We start from the raw sequence: 13,623 nt of genomic DNA, 5'->3' as shown, positions 1-13,623 counted from the left end.
ACATATAGATAGTAGTTATGATGCAATATTACTATTATTATTATTAAACTTTTGTATGTTTAAGCAATTTAAAATCAGAAAAATTTAAACATAATTCTATTTCATAAATTTAATTAGGAATTTATGCTTATAATTTTTCAGTGGAAATTAAATTTAAAATGTATCATTTACACCAGCAGGACCAAATTTTGTATGGCAAGGTTGTGACAGACTGGCTATACCTACCTACAGTAAAAATAACAGTTTAGCAGTCAGCCTGGTGGCTCAGGGGTTAAGTCAGCACATTCCACTTCAGCGGCTTGGGGTTTGCTGGTTCGAATCCCAGGTGTGGACCTACACACTGCTTGTCAAATCATGCTGTGGTAGGCGTCCCACATATAAAGTAAAGGAAGATGGGCATGAATGCTAGCTCAGGGCCAATCTTCCTCTGGAAAAAAGAGGGGGATTGGCAGAAGATGCTAGCTCAGGGCTAATCTTCCTCAAAATATAAAAAAGCAAGAAAGAAAAAGAAAAAACATAACAGTTTATCCCAATCCCAAATCTATTGATAGAGTAAAGTGTAATATGAAAAATATTGGTATTGGATTTTCTTTATTTTTTACAACTCAATATCAGGAAAATATTTTGTTCATATTAGAGATACAAATAGTGGAGAAACAAGTACCAGTCTCAAGTGAAAAGGTATATAATTCAAAGGATGCCAAGCTTTTTTCTCATATTTATATTAAGGGAAGGTGAAATACATACAAATAATAAGAATATAAGATGAATAAATTAATAAATACTGCATTGGATATAATCATTGATTAACTGAATATTTTCAACACCTCAGTCCTTTTAGTTTTTTTTAAATCAAATACAAAGTTAATCTTAAAGGCTTCTTAATAATGTCATCAAATTACATAATCATTTAAAATCATTTTACATATATTAATATATCAATTTTGCTGCCTTGAAATGCATATGATAGGAAAAGACATAATACATTTCACTTCATATTTTGATTTTCGAAGGAGAACCTACATTATCATGACATCGCTAGATCAGGTATTAGATTGTGAGGACAAATTAATTTGAGATATTGAGTGTATTTTTATTACACGTGTGATATTCCACCATCAAATTACATTAGACAATGATGCATCAGGTTTATTCCTTCTGTATAATTTAATCTTTAAAGGTTATGAGGGTAAGGGTAGCTCTAAAAAATCTAAAACCCAACTAGATTTTTCTGTTTTTGTGTCTGAGAATTTGTCCCTCAATCTAAGTCCAGATCAGTGATAACAGGAAATGTCATCCACTCTGTTTTACGGGCACTATAGCAAATCAATCTCAAAGGAATTGTTTTATTATTTTTCAGTACTCCACAACTGATTACATATAGTGTATAGATTTCAGAGTTTCTCTTTCTCCAGATATTTTGTCCCTTTGGAATGCAAACAGTTTCCTTTTCTGACAGTATTTGACCTCAATAACTGATTGAATTTAACTTAGTAGTAAAGAGGAATGAAATATTATCTGGCATGCATGAAAAAATCCATTTATAAAAACTAAAATGTTTTTAACAAGTATAATATATTGTTATCCTCTGCCATTTTAGATTAGAATCGATTTTTAGGTATAAATCATTCAACTTTTACTTGTCTCTGAGTGTAATCGTTTACAGGCTTTAAAAGCCCCTGCTGCTTCCCACATTTGCTCCTACTCGCCCTTTCCTCTCAAGATGGAAAAGCTAATCCAAATGGGTCAGATTCCAAGACTCTAAAAAGGATGGTTACCTAGTGGGTGGTACATAATAGGTGACATACACGTGTGTAATAAAAATAAACTATCAGATATTTTTTAATATATTGAAAACAGGATAAATCTATTTTTGACAATGATGCAATCTCTTATACCAGACCAATGTGCCCCATTTCTGCATACAATAATTTAAATATATATGTAATATTTATAAAAATACACATATGATAATAATAGAAGGCATTGGAGAGCTGCCTAGGCAGCCTGATCCTGAGAAATCTAGATGCTCAGGAGGAAAATAAAGGCACAGCGAAGAGAGACTTGTATAATCATATAATCATTTTCTTCTTGAACAATTTGCCAAATGTTAAGCTGTCCAGGAAAAGAAGCTAAGAAGTCACACTAAGAGAAGTTCAAAACTGAGAAGAGGTGTTCTGTTGTTGGTGTTGTTTTCTGATTTTTTTTGTGCATTTTTACAATGTTGATGAACCAAAATCTGTTCATAATATGGCCCAAAAAGAGGAGCAAGTGTGGAACATAGCTGCGCATTGCTTGGATCCTTCTTCCTGGAAGGATATTTTGCACATAGCTGGAAATGCTGTTGGAGAGCATTCTTCAGTTGTCAGTCCATTCAGGATTGCCTCAGCCATGGAGAACCACCTCTAGACCCACAGGCAAAGACTGATCAAGGGTCTGCTATTTTAGTCTAATAGAGAGAACTCTGACACGAGATTTCTGCTCCAGAGCTCATTTTGGAGTTGACTGAGGGCACTGGGCCTTCCTCAAGGTCGTTTCCCCGTATCCTCGTCCTTCTCCCCGACTGTCCTCCAAATGTGTTGATACTAATGGTAATTCCCCATAAACATCCTATGTATTAAACTCTGTCCCCGAGTCTGCACCCTAGAAAAACCAACCTGTGGCAGTTGGGCTTTGGAGCTGGATCACCCACTGCTTGGCTGGCAATCAGGACTGGTGCTGGGTATAATATGGATAAATCTGGGCACAAAGTGACTGGTCAGCATTTATGCCTTTCACCAGTGGTAAATTTGTATAGTTTGCCAGTGGAATAAAAGACACTAGCTGATGCAGTGTATCAAAAGTTTGAAATGGAGGTGAGGGAAAATAAGTATAAGGAAAAAGGGATAGGATGGCTATTGCTAAGCTGTTAAAACTCTAAGAAAATATAGCAAATGATTCACAGTAGTAAATATGGAAATAAAAGCCACGTGGGACATCCAGAGAGCCTGTTTGATAACATATAAAGATATCCTTTTGCAAGAGCAGTGGATAAAAAGAAAGCTAAACAATGGGTGCCTTATTTCTCCACTTGAGTAGCAAATCTCCAACCTCCAAGGAGGTTCAATTACTGATGAATAATATCTGCAAAAACGTCACAGAGCAGATTATTGGAAACTCTCTCCGTTAGCTTGTATATGAGACATGGATGCCTGCAAACACTGCTGCTTTTAAACTTTGGACTGGAGATCAGTAAGGCAAGGAAAAAAATAAGTAACAGATTTGAGAAGAAGAAGTAAAATTGTTAATATAATTAGACACAATTGAGTATAAATATTTCTTTAAAAATCCAAAAAATAGCTATTTATTATATGAAATAGAAATTCACTATACACAAGGCTAGTATTCAAAATTCACTTGTATTTCTTTATACCAGTGGCTAACAGAAATTTAAATCTAAAAAGAACACTATTACAGTGACCCGAAGAAAACACACACACATACACCCACAAACAAGCAAAAAGCATAGTGATAAATCTCACACAAGAATTAAAACCTTCACTTCTATACTCAAAACTATAAAACATTATTGATGGATATTGTGCAAAAAAAATAGGAAATATAAAATATGTATTTTATAATACCATTTACAATGTTTTCAAAAACATTAAAGCCGTATAGTAAACAAAAATAAATGCAACACCACTAACTTGAAAATTATACAACATTGTTGAGAGAAATTAAAAATGACCACAGTAAACATAGGAATGTATTGTGTTCATCTACTGGGAAACTCAATTATGTAAAATACTTATTTTTAATGAAATTATAGACTCAACACAACTTCAATTATGATTCTGTCAAAATTGACAAGCTGATTCTAAAATTCATACAGATATACCCAGGGCCAAAAGTAGCCAAAAACATTTTTGAAAAATAACCCTACGTTTGAAGATTTACTCAACCCTATTACCATCTTGCAAGACTTGTCATAAATCTAGAATAATTGAAACAATGTGTAATTGGTGCAAGGATCGATCAAAAGACAATGGAATGGAATAGAGTTCCAGGAACAAAATCTCAGTCACCTTAATACAGTAGAAGGGATTGGTTATACAAAGAAGATCGAGGATAATAAGAAGAGTTTGCCGTAAGAATTGAGTATATAAAATCTGGAGCACAAGTGAAATTAAATTCACACAGAAGGAAAGATACTTGTTGAGGTGCTTCGGGGATGAGCAAGAATTTGATTGATTTTTTTACGTGATGATTACTAAGTTCTCTGTTAAACTGAAAGTTGAGGAGGGGTGAATCAGACTGACTGGATAGTTCATACTTCGGTAAGGAACAAAGCGCAAATCTCATTGTCTATAAACAGCAAAGCTGTACTTTTCATTAGTGCTATATACTCATTGCTGTTTGGCGGCAGGTGGGAGGTCTGTTCATGTACACACTTAGGAACCAAGCCTGACAGAACTGCCATCATCAAGAATATTTGTTCTTCATTCGTACACCCTGGGAGAGAGATCTGGAGGGTCTCAAACCACGAACAAAGTATGCTGGCCTAGAAAAGACACATGGCGCTACTATTCACACTTCACTGGCCAGATTGTTTATAGCGCTCCATCCTATCTTGTGCCTAGAACAGGGAAGAACCACAAATATTTGACTAACACTAGTGACTACCGCAAGGAAGCAGTTTAGGGTTTATAGTGACTGCTGTAGAGGTGGATGAATTAACTAGGGAAGAACAGTGTTAGGGCAGGCAGCACTAAGTTCTTCAAACCTAATCCTAAACAGAATTGCTGGAATGTTTGCCCTATTATTCCCCATCATTGTAAACTGAATCTGTGGCCTGTACTCTTTCATTAGTTCCTCGACCCTTTCATTAGTTCAATCACAGGATAAAGCTTCTCCTAGATTCCTTACAATGCATTATTATTTTGCCAATTTCTCTGTCTGATACTGTAGCCTCAAGTTTTGATCACCACCTGGGGTCTAGAAACTGCCAGTGGATATTATTACGTCTCCTTCCAGGAGGGTTGAACTAGCTTACTGATTTTCGCACACATGTGCATTTCCCAAAACTATGTCTGTTGCTAGTGTGTCTCCTGTGTACTTCCCTGAATACTCTGAGGCTTTTCCCCATGACATCAAATCGTGTCTCTGGTTCTCAATAGATTCCTGAATTACACTTCAGACTTATATCTAACTCATTGTATTTGGTTTGCCACTTTCTGTGGTCAGCCTCTCAAGCTGTGCCTTTTCCTCTGTTTCCTGTCAAACTCAATTCCAGCCCTTTGTTACACCACACTGATTTCTTTTCTCAAAGACTCAAATGCTTCTCACAAAAAGCCTTTCGAAGAAAACCATTCATTCAACATATATGTGTTCAAGAAACCATATTTTACACCAACAAAGTAAATTCCCAACTATAAATAAGAGAAATATCCTTAATATACTTCAATGATTATAGGAAAGAAAAATTTTATGCAAGATTAATTGTCCAATAGGAACTAATGTAAGTAGATAGGAAAAACATATAAACCTTGTATTATATTTTTGTCTTAAATATAGCTTCTGTTTTTCTCCAAAATAGTCTTTTCAATATTGTTTCAGAATGTTTTTTCCTAAATTAACAATATGTCAGATATAAAATATGGCAGTTATTTTTGTTTGTTTTGAACTTCATTATAGTGTATTTTAAATTTTAACTTTTTCTACATTTTCTTAGGTTTCTCTATATGTGTATGTGTGTGTGTTTTAAAAATAGTACTAATACACCACTAAATAGCAGCTTGCATGGGACTAATTGGTCATTACCATATTTTACTCATTGTAATAATGAATTTGGGGATAATGAGAGGATATATTCTAATTACTTATATGTACGATTTGATATTTCAAAAAGACTAGTTCATAAAATATTGTGATACTGTTAAAGATGATCATGTTTAAGAATCAGACACTCCCATTTGTAAATAAAGTACCATTTGTTTAGCTCATTAGTTTTTAATACTACGTTTCTTGATCATTTTTTAAATTTGAGGAATTACACTTCAAATGTCATAAACACACAAAAAATAACATTTTATGTCATCTTTGATTTCTAAATCATATAATTCATATAAAATGCAGTTTTGGGGCATTTAATGAAAGATAATCTTCATGAGATTATCAAATGATTGGTATGCCAAAAACCATTGATAATTCTAGGCTAGAGATATGTAAAGGAAAACACTTAAAAATATATATAAACTTTTTATTGTTCACTAAACCATCACTGTTCTTCAACTAATTATATACAATAGTTAAAAGTCACAAATAATTCCTAAATTTGAAGTGTTTGCCATCTATTTGAGTATCACCAAGCACAGCAGTATCATGTAGGAAAGCTCTATATAAATAATTTATTTCAAATCACACCTCAATAAATATATATCTAGAGAAAATTTCCTTTCTCCATGTTGAATGGGATGATGTGATTTTTGGGTATATCTAAGTATGTTCTGCTACTTGTTATTTAAAAATAAATTTGTTCCTATCTATAGGTTGGATGTATATGTACCATATAATTCTACTACCAAAATACCTGCTTGTTTTCAGGAGATAAAATCATTCATGTGTGTCCATATGCACTAATGAAATAGCTTCAAGATCTATTGTTATGTTTTAAAAATATTGAGATACTGATGAATTTGATTCAGAAAATGGTAATATTTTACTGAGAGGAGAAACACAAGCAAACTACATACCTCTATCAATGAATTTACAGCTTTAAAAATTTATAGACATGAGAATTGAAAGTTACCCATCTAACTGATAACAATGATTTTCTTGAGTTGAAGTAGATTAGGGAGGAGTTAAGGGAGACTGCTTTTTTAATCTTATCATTTGTATTCGTACAATGAGAATAAATTGTGGACAGTGAATTAAAAATAACTTTTAAAAATTTTGCAGTATTTTAATCCCTAGTTATTTAGGAATATAAAATATAGTTTGAAAATTTTCCTAAAAGATAACAAATTACATATAGGTAAACTCATGGAAAAATAGAAAAGGCTATTTATTTAGGATATTTACTACAGAATAAAATTTCTCACCTGATTTTCTTTTTCCAAAAATATTTTTGATGAGAAATATTCTTTTCTAAATATTGGGATAGAAGGCAATCAATATCTTTTGGAACCCCAGCCTACTGCTTTGTCCATCATTCTTCCATTTGATCCTCTTAGAAAGCATTTTTTTCTTCACTAATCCTGTGTGAAGATAATACTATTATTCCCCTTAACCATATGACCTCTTTAGTTCTGCTTTTCTTAACTACAGAATGCACAAGAAAAAATTGAACATGCGGAAATACGATTCATGTCACAGGGTATTATAAATGAACTCCTATGAGACATGGTTAAGTATGTATTTTAAAATGATTTCTCTCTACCAACAAATATTTTCTACCTTTTAGTGCTTCACAATGTATGAGCTTCTCAATCAAGAATTATTATTCTTTTCACTCCCTTTTAGTTATTAAAATAGTTCTCCTTTTATTACAAATAAATACACTGCGTACTTTACAAAAAATAATTATTTAGATAGGAAAACTTGTCAAAGCATCTCAAAGTACTCCTATACACAATTTTTCAGTCTAAACTTATTTAACTTTGCTCTTCTTCACAACCCTCTGATTATTAAAATACATGCAAACAAAAACAATTGGTACATTACAACATGCATAGGAAAATGTTTGATATCGAGATCTTGAAAAATTTGGTAAATGCTCTAACTTATATGTTCGAAAAATATTTTTGAATATATCGAACAATTTAATATTTGAATTTAGGACCTAATGTTAAAAATAGACACCAAAATGTGCCCTGCTTAATTTTTATTCTCCTAACCAAATGTTAGTTCCTAAATGTGAAAACATTTAAATAATCCTAAAACCTAAAGAATGTGATAATGATGGAAGAGAGGGAGCTATTACTTGCAACTTGAGCAAACTAGAGAAAAATTGGGGGAGCATTTCACATTTGGATACATACTTATAAACGTAGCAAGATTTTGTATAAGATTTACCTCTCATGCTTAAAATGTCTAATGCTTTTGCTAGTGTTGATATATACACTGATAACAAGGAAACATTTACAACTCTATCAAGTAATTACAGTGTGCAAAATACCTATGGGGAACTTAAAAAAAATTGGGGAATAAAGAGGGAAATAAGTTAAGACCTGCTGCTCAAATCAATTTTATCTTCTCTGCTGAAGTGCACGTCTCTGACATTACATCTATCAGGCGCGGTATCATCCGTTAGAGTAGTCTTTATGAGAATTGCGACTTCTCCTTCAAAATTTCAGAGACACTAGAAAAATATCTTTGAGTTCCCTAAATATTTCTTTCTTTCCTTGATGTTTCTTTATTTCTAGAAATCTCATGAATCAAGAGATCTGTATCTTTGACATGAGTGAAATGAAAATACCTTTGATTAAAAAATATGACATCAATCCTCCTTCCAGCTTTGAAATCAGCATCTGATATCACTGTAGGCCCAGGGAGGAGGGATTTCCACTCCAAGAGGACAGTTTCTGGCCTGCTCCTTGAGTGATGGGCCCCTGGAGCTACAACTGCACAACATGTAGTAGGTTTCCACGGAATATTTTTGAAAGATACATGTAAATGGAATAAGAGAAATATTGGAGAAGCAGAAATATTACAAAAAATTTTTAATTCATCACAAGAAATATCTACATGAGAATATAAAGTTTTACTGCCTAAATACAAATTGGTGCAAATGCCTGAAATTCAGATATTGAATAAAATTGGAAAAAATAAACATAATTCTTTAATAAGTTTGCATAATTATTTCATGTGGAAGAGATAAATAGATGATAACATGTAAATGCATCCTCTAAGTTGCATAAAAATAAAAACAAAATAAATAGAATGAATGAGATGATTTTCATTTCAACTGGAAAAAACAGTGAATATAAGTTATTTTTGAAAGATACTATTTATTGGAGTAATTATCAAACATTTCTCTATTGAATTTTAATATTCACCTTTATTATAGGTCTTGTGTATCTTATATATAGACATATGTGATATGTAACCATAGGTGAGGAAATATGTTTCATTCAACAGTGTCAAAGATAGTCTGTTTATTAGCAATACTTTAGCAAAATAGTGAAGAAATATCTATCTCCACTGGTACCCTCCAGTGGAGATGGAGATCCACGTGTGATTATCTTGCTGTCAAATTGTTCTCCATGGTGGCCTTGAGAAGGGGATAACTTGTCTGTTTTAGATATAGCCCATAAGAGCATTATTTAGAGTTTAAAGTTTCTAGAAAAGTTTTTTAGAGCACTTTCAAGTTCACAGTAAAATTGAGGGGAAGGTAAAGAGATTTGCTATGCATACATTCCCCAACTTATGATGGTTTGACTTACAATTTTTCATCTTTACAATGCTGCGAAAGCTATATGCATTCAGCAAAAACCGTACTTTGAGTTTTGAATTTTGATCTTTTCCTGGGTTAGCAATATACTGTAGGATACTGTCTCTGATGCTGGGCAGTGGCAGCCAGCCACAGCTCCCAGTCAGCCACACAATCACAAGGATAAACAATCAATACACTTATAACCATTCTGGCCCATCCAACCATTCTGTTTTTCACTTTCAGTACAGTATTCAATAAGTTACATGACATATTCAACACTTCATTTTAATATGGGTTGTGTCTTAGATGATTTCTCCAACTTTAGGCTAATGTAAGTATTCTGAGCCCATTTAAAGTAGGCTGTGCTAAGCTCTGATGTTTGGTAGGTTAGGTGTATTAAATGCAATTTCAAATTACGATATTTTCAAATTTCTATAGGCTTATTGGGACATAAACCCGTACTAAGTCGAGGAAGATCTGTATATCCTCTGTCCCCACACATGCAGAGCTTCCCCCATTACCAACATTGCTCACCAGAGTGGTACATTTATTACAATTGATGAACCTACATTGACACATCAAAATCACTATGAAGTCCGTAGTGACATGTGTCCATCATTACGGTATCATATCAAGTATTTTCAATGTGTTAAAAATACTCTGTGCTTTGCCTATTTATCACTCTCCTCACTTTAAAACCAGAACCAGTGATCTTTTTACTGTTTCCAAAGTTTTGCCTTTTCCAGAATGCCATATGGTTGAAATCATACAGTATGTAGGCTTTCCAGATTGGCTTCTTTCACTTAGTAATATGCATTTAAGTTTCTTCCATGTCTTTTCATGGCTTAAGAGCTCATTTCTTTTTAGCCCTGAATAACGTTGCATTGTTTGGCTGTGCCACAGTTAATTTATCTATTCATCTACTGAAGGACATTTTGGTTGCTTCCAAGTTTTGGCAAGTATGAATAAAGCTGATATAAACATCTGTGTGCAGGTTGTTGTATGAACATAAGTTTTCAACTCCTTTGGGTAGATACTAAAGATTTTGATTGCTGGATCATATGGTAAGAGTAGGCTTAGTTTTATAAGAAACTGCCAAATGGTCTTCCAAAATGGCTGTACCATTTTGCAGTCCCACCAGCAATGACTGAGAATTCCTGTTGCTCCACAACGTAGCCAGCATTTCTTGTCAGTGTTCCAGATACTGGCTTTTGTAGTTGGAGTATAGCGGCATATTATTGTTGTTTTAATTTGCATATCCCTGATGACATATGATGTCAAGCATCTTTTCCCGTGCATGTCATCTCCAAGTGATTATGACTCACAATAAAATTTGGCAATCATAGCTGTAAAGAAAGGTTATTTACATATTTATTTGTGTAGGCATTCACTTATATGAGATATAAAAATAGATTAGTACTTTAATAACCAGATTTTTTGAAAGGTTATACAGTTGTTTAAAGAAATGAACATGCTCTGTAGTTTCAGCATTAAAGTGCTATCCCCAATTCCAAGATGTTTTGACAGAAATTTTCAGATTTCAATGAATAAATTATCTTAGATATCAATAACCTCAAAAGTTTGTTTTACCTACACTCTCCCTTGTGAAGAAAAGCATTTAGTGACAAGGTTTCTTTCAACTATTGGAAAATAAATTTTCCAAATCTTCAAGTGTTAATTCTCTTACTATGTTCTAATCAATTTTGATCTTCAATTCTATGACAATGTGATTTACTCATACTGTGTGAGATTTTTATATGTCTATTAATAATTTCTGAATATATAAAGGAATTCAATAGGCTCACGGTACTGTGTTGCTGCCTATATACATGTTATAATTCTCCATCATATAACAATATTCCATCTATTAAATTTGCCCACTATACAGTACTGCAAAATTCCAATTTTGTTTTGAATTTTGAGCACACAATCTAGGTATTTAATTTTGTGTGTGTGTGTGTATGTTTTTAATGCCTCTCAGTAATGTCATCATAAGTCGTTTTCTATTTCCTTTGTGTGTCTCACTTACCTTGTCAGAATTGCTCTATTCCTTGCCTGATTCTCTTCTTGAGCTTCCTTCTTGAAACTTGTATCTAAATGTATATCCTGAGCCCGTTTTTGATATCTACTTCACTATATGTTAGCCTCTCAGACTTGTGCTATTGTAGAACTAGGGTAATCATCTTAACAACTGAAAGGTCATACTCTAACTACAGTATCTCAGACAGCAATTGTCTTGAATTCCCACTACTGCTGCTTCTTTACCAACTCTTTTAAGAGGAGGCTGTCAGCCAAACATGGCTCATGTTTGATCAAACTTCATGGATATGTGTCAGATGTTTGAAAAATGTGGCATTCATTTAATATTTTTCAATATTGTGAAAAGTCTATCCTTGAATGCCTGTGACATATTTAATGAACCTGTCAAGTATAGGACATTGTTTTTTGTAACTTGTGCAGAATTGACAGGTTCCAGGGGCTATAGTAGCACATATAAAATGTATTATTTATAAAACAAAGTTTATATAGATAATCATAGAACAAAGGTTTATTTTTATACTGTACTTGAAATCCAATAAGGATTTTAGGTAAAATCAGATATAAAGTGGGTAATATTCTCTAAATGTCTGTAAAAAGTGCTAGTTTTAAAGGAAATTATTTGAGCTTTTAATAGAATAGCATATCTCTATTAGTAGGAAAAAATAACAACTACAAGTCAAAAGAATAATAAATCAAAATAAAACAAATGAACGAAAATCAGAAACCTGGTTATCTTGTCTCCTGTTGAGAGCACTTCTCAAATTTGTAGTAGAAAGGTGAGTTGATGAGCCAAAAATCCTGGTGTCAGTATCTATTCATCTTTCAATTTTGTAATTTCACTTCAGATTAAATTTCTGCATCCTTTCCAGACATCGAACCAATGCAGGAAACAGAATTCCACAATCCTTATTATGCCTTTCCTGTTGATGACCTCAACTCCAACAACACCATAGAACATGGGGCCTCCAAGGCCAGCTTATTCTAAATTTGTTTTTGAAAGATATATATTTATAGAAAAAAAAAGAACCCAGATGAAGGACAGTGATCAAGGGTGTTTTTTTTTTTTTTGTATTATGTTTGTTTTTGATATGTGGGGATGGAGTTGTGGGGTCTTCAAATCTTGGATCCTGGAGCCTGTATTGCAACAGGAGAGCAGAGACAATCACAGCCCTAGCGTCTTTCAAAAACGTGGGTTTGCTCTTTGTCAAGTATCTATGGAATAACAGCTACCTGTTATTTTTAACTTTCAGCTCCATAAACCCTGTAGTTAGCAGAAAATTTGCCCAAATTTTGGGAAGAACTCACCAGTATGCCCTAACTTTTGCTGAACAGTTTGTCTAGAATGTGTATCATTTTATTGGCCATTCTTGGTTGATTGCCCAGTGAGTAAACATGTGTTCTTGCAATTTGCAGATTCAAGCTTCTCTCTTGCCCTTTTCTTTTTCTTTGTCTTTTTTTGGGGAGGGCTGTCATGAGAGTTGGTTGGTTGCTCCAGGATTCAATCCAGGATCATGCATTAAATTCAGTTGCAAGTCTCTGGTCTTCTTTATCTGAAATAGTTTTGCACCTCTCTGTGTGTTTCAAAAGACTATTTTCTCCTAATTTCAGAAAAGTTTTATTAAATTATAACTTCTAATATTTATTTTGTTTTATCACTTTTCCTATAATCCCTTTTAATCTTTATTTTTTACATTTTTTCCTTTTCATCTTCTATTTTACTTATTATAATTAGTGAGAAATTATATTTATTTAATTTTGTCCCTTTTACGTTAGTTTTTATATCCAAAAGGATTTTATTAATGTATTTTCATTATATTTAGAGTTCTGTCACCTCTGTTTATAAATCTTCCTATTCTTCAATCATCTCATACTCATTAACTGCTGTTTATTCATAGATTCCTTCTTTTTCTTAATTTCATTTTAGTTTTAAAATATTGGTTAGAGTTTTCAGGGTTTGTCTTTGTCTTTCTATTAATTCTTTGTTATTGTTAGGCATTTCTTTGGCTTCTTCATTTAATTTTTCCTGTACTAATTGTTCACTGACTTGACAATACCTTCTGTTGCTCAAGTTTCACATGATTTTCAAGTAGGAGGAGCAGATCAGAATAAATTTTCCTGTTTCATGATTCCAGAGCTCGCTCTTCTGTTATTCCTGTGAAGTTATGATA

The sequence above is a fragment of the Equus asinus genome, chromosome 10, assembly GCF_041296235.1.
Source record: "Equus asinus isolate D_3611 breed Donkey chromosome 10, EquAss-T2T_v2, whole genome shotgun sequence".
In the NCBI taxonomy this organism is placed as follows: domain Eukaryota; kingdom Metazoa; phylum Chordata; class Mammalia; order Perissodactyla; family Equidae; genus Equus; species Equus asinus.
The sequence above is the reverse complement of the archived record's forward strand: the minus strand, read 5'-3'. Positions refer to the sequence as shown.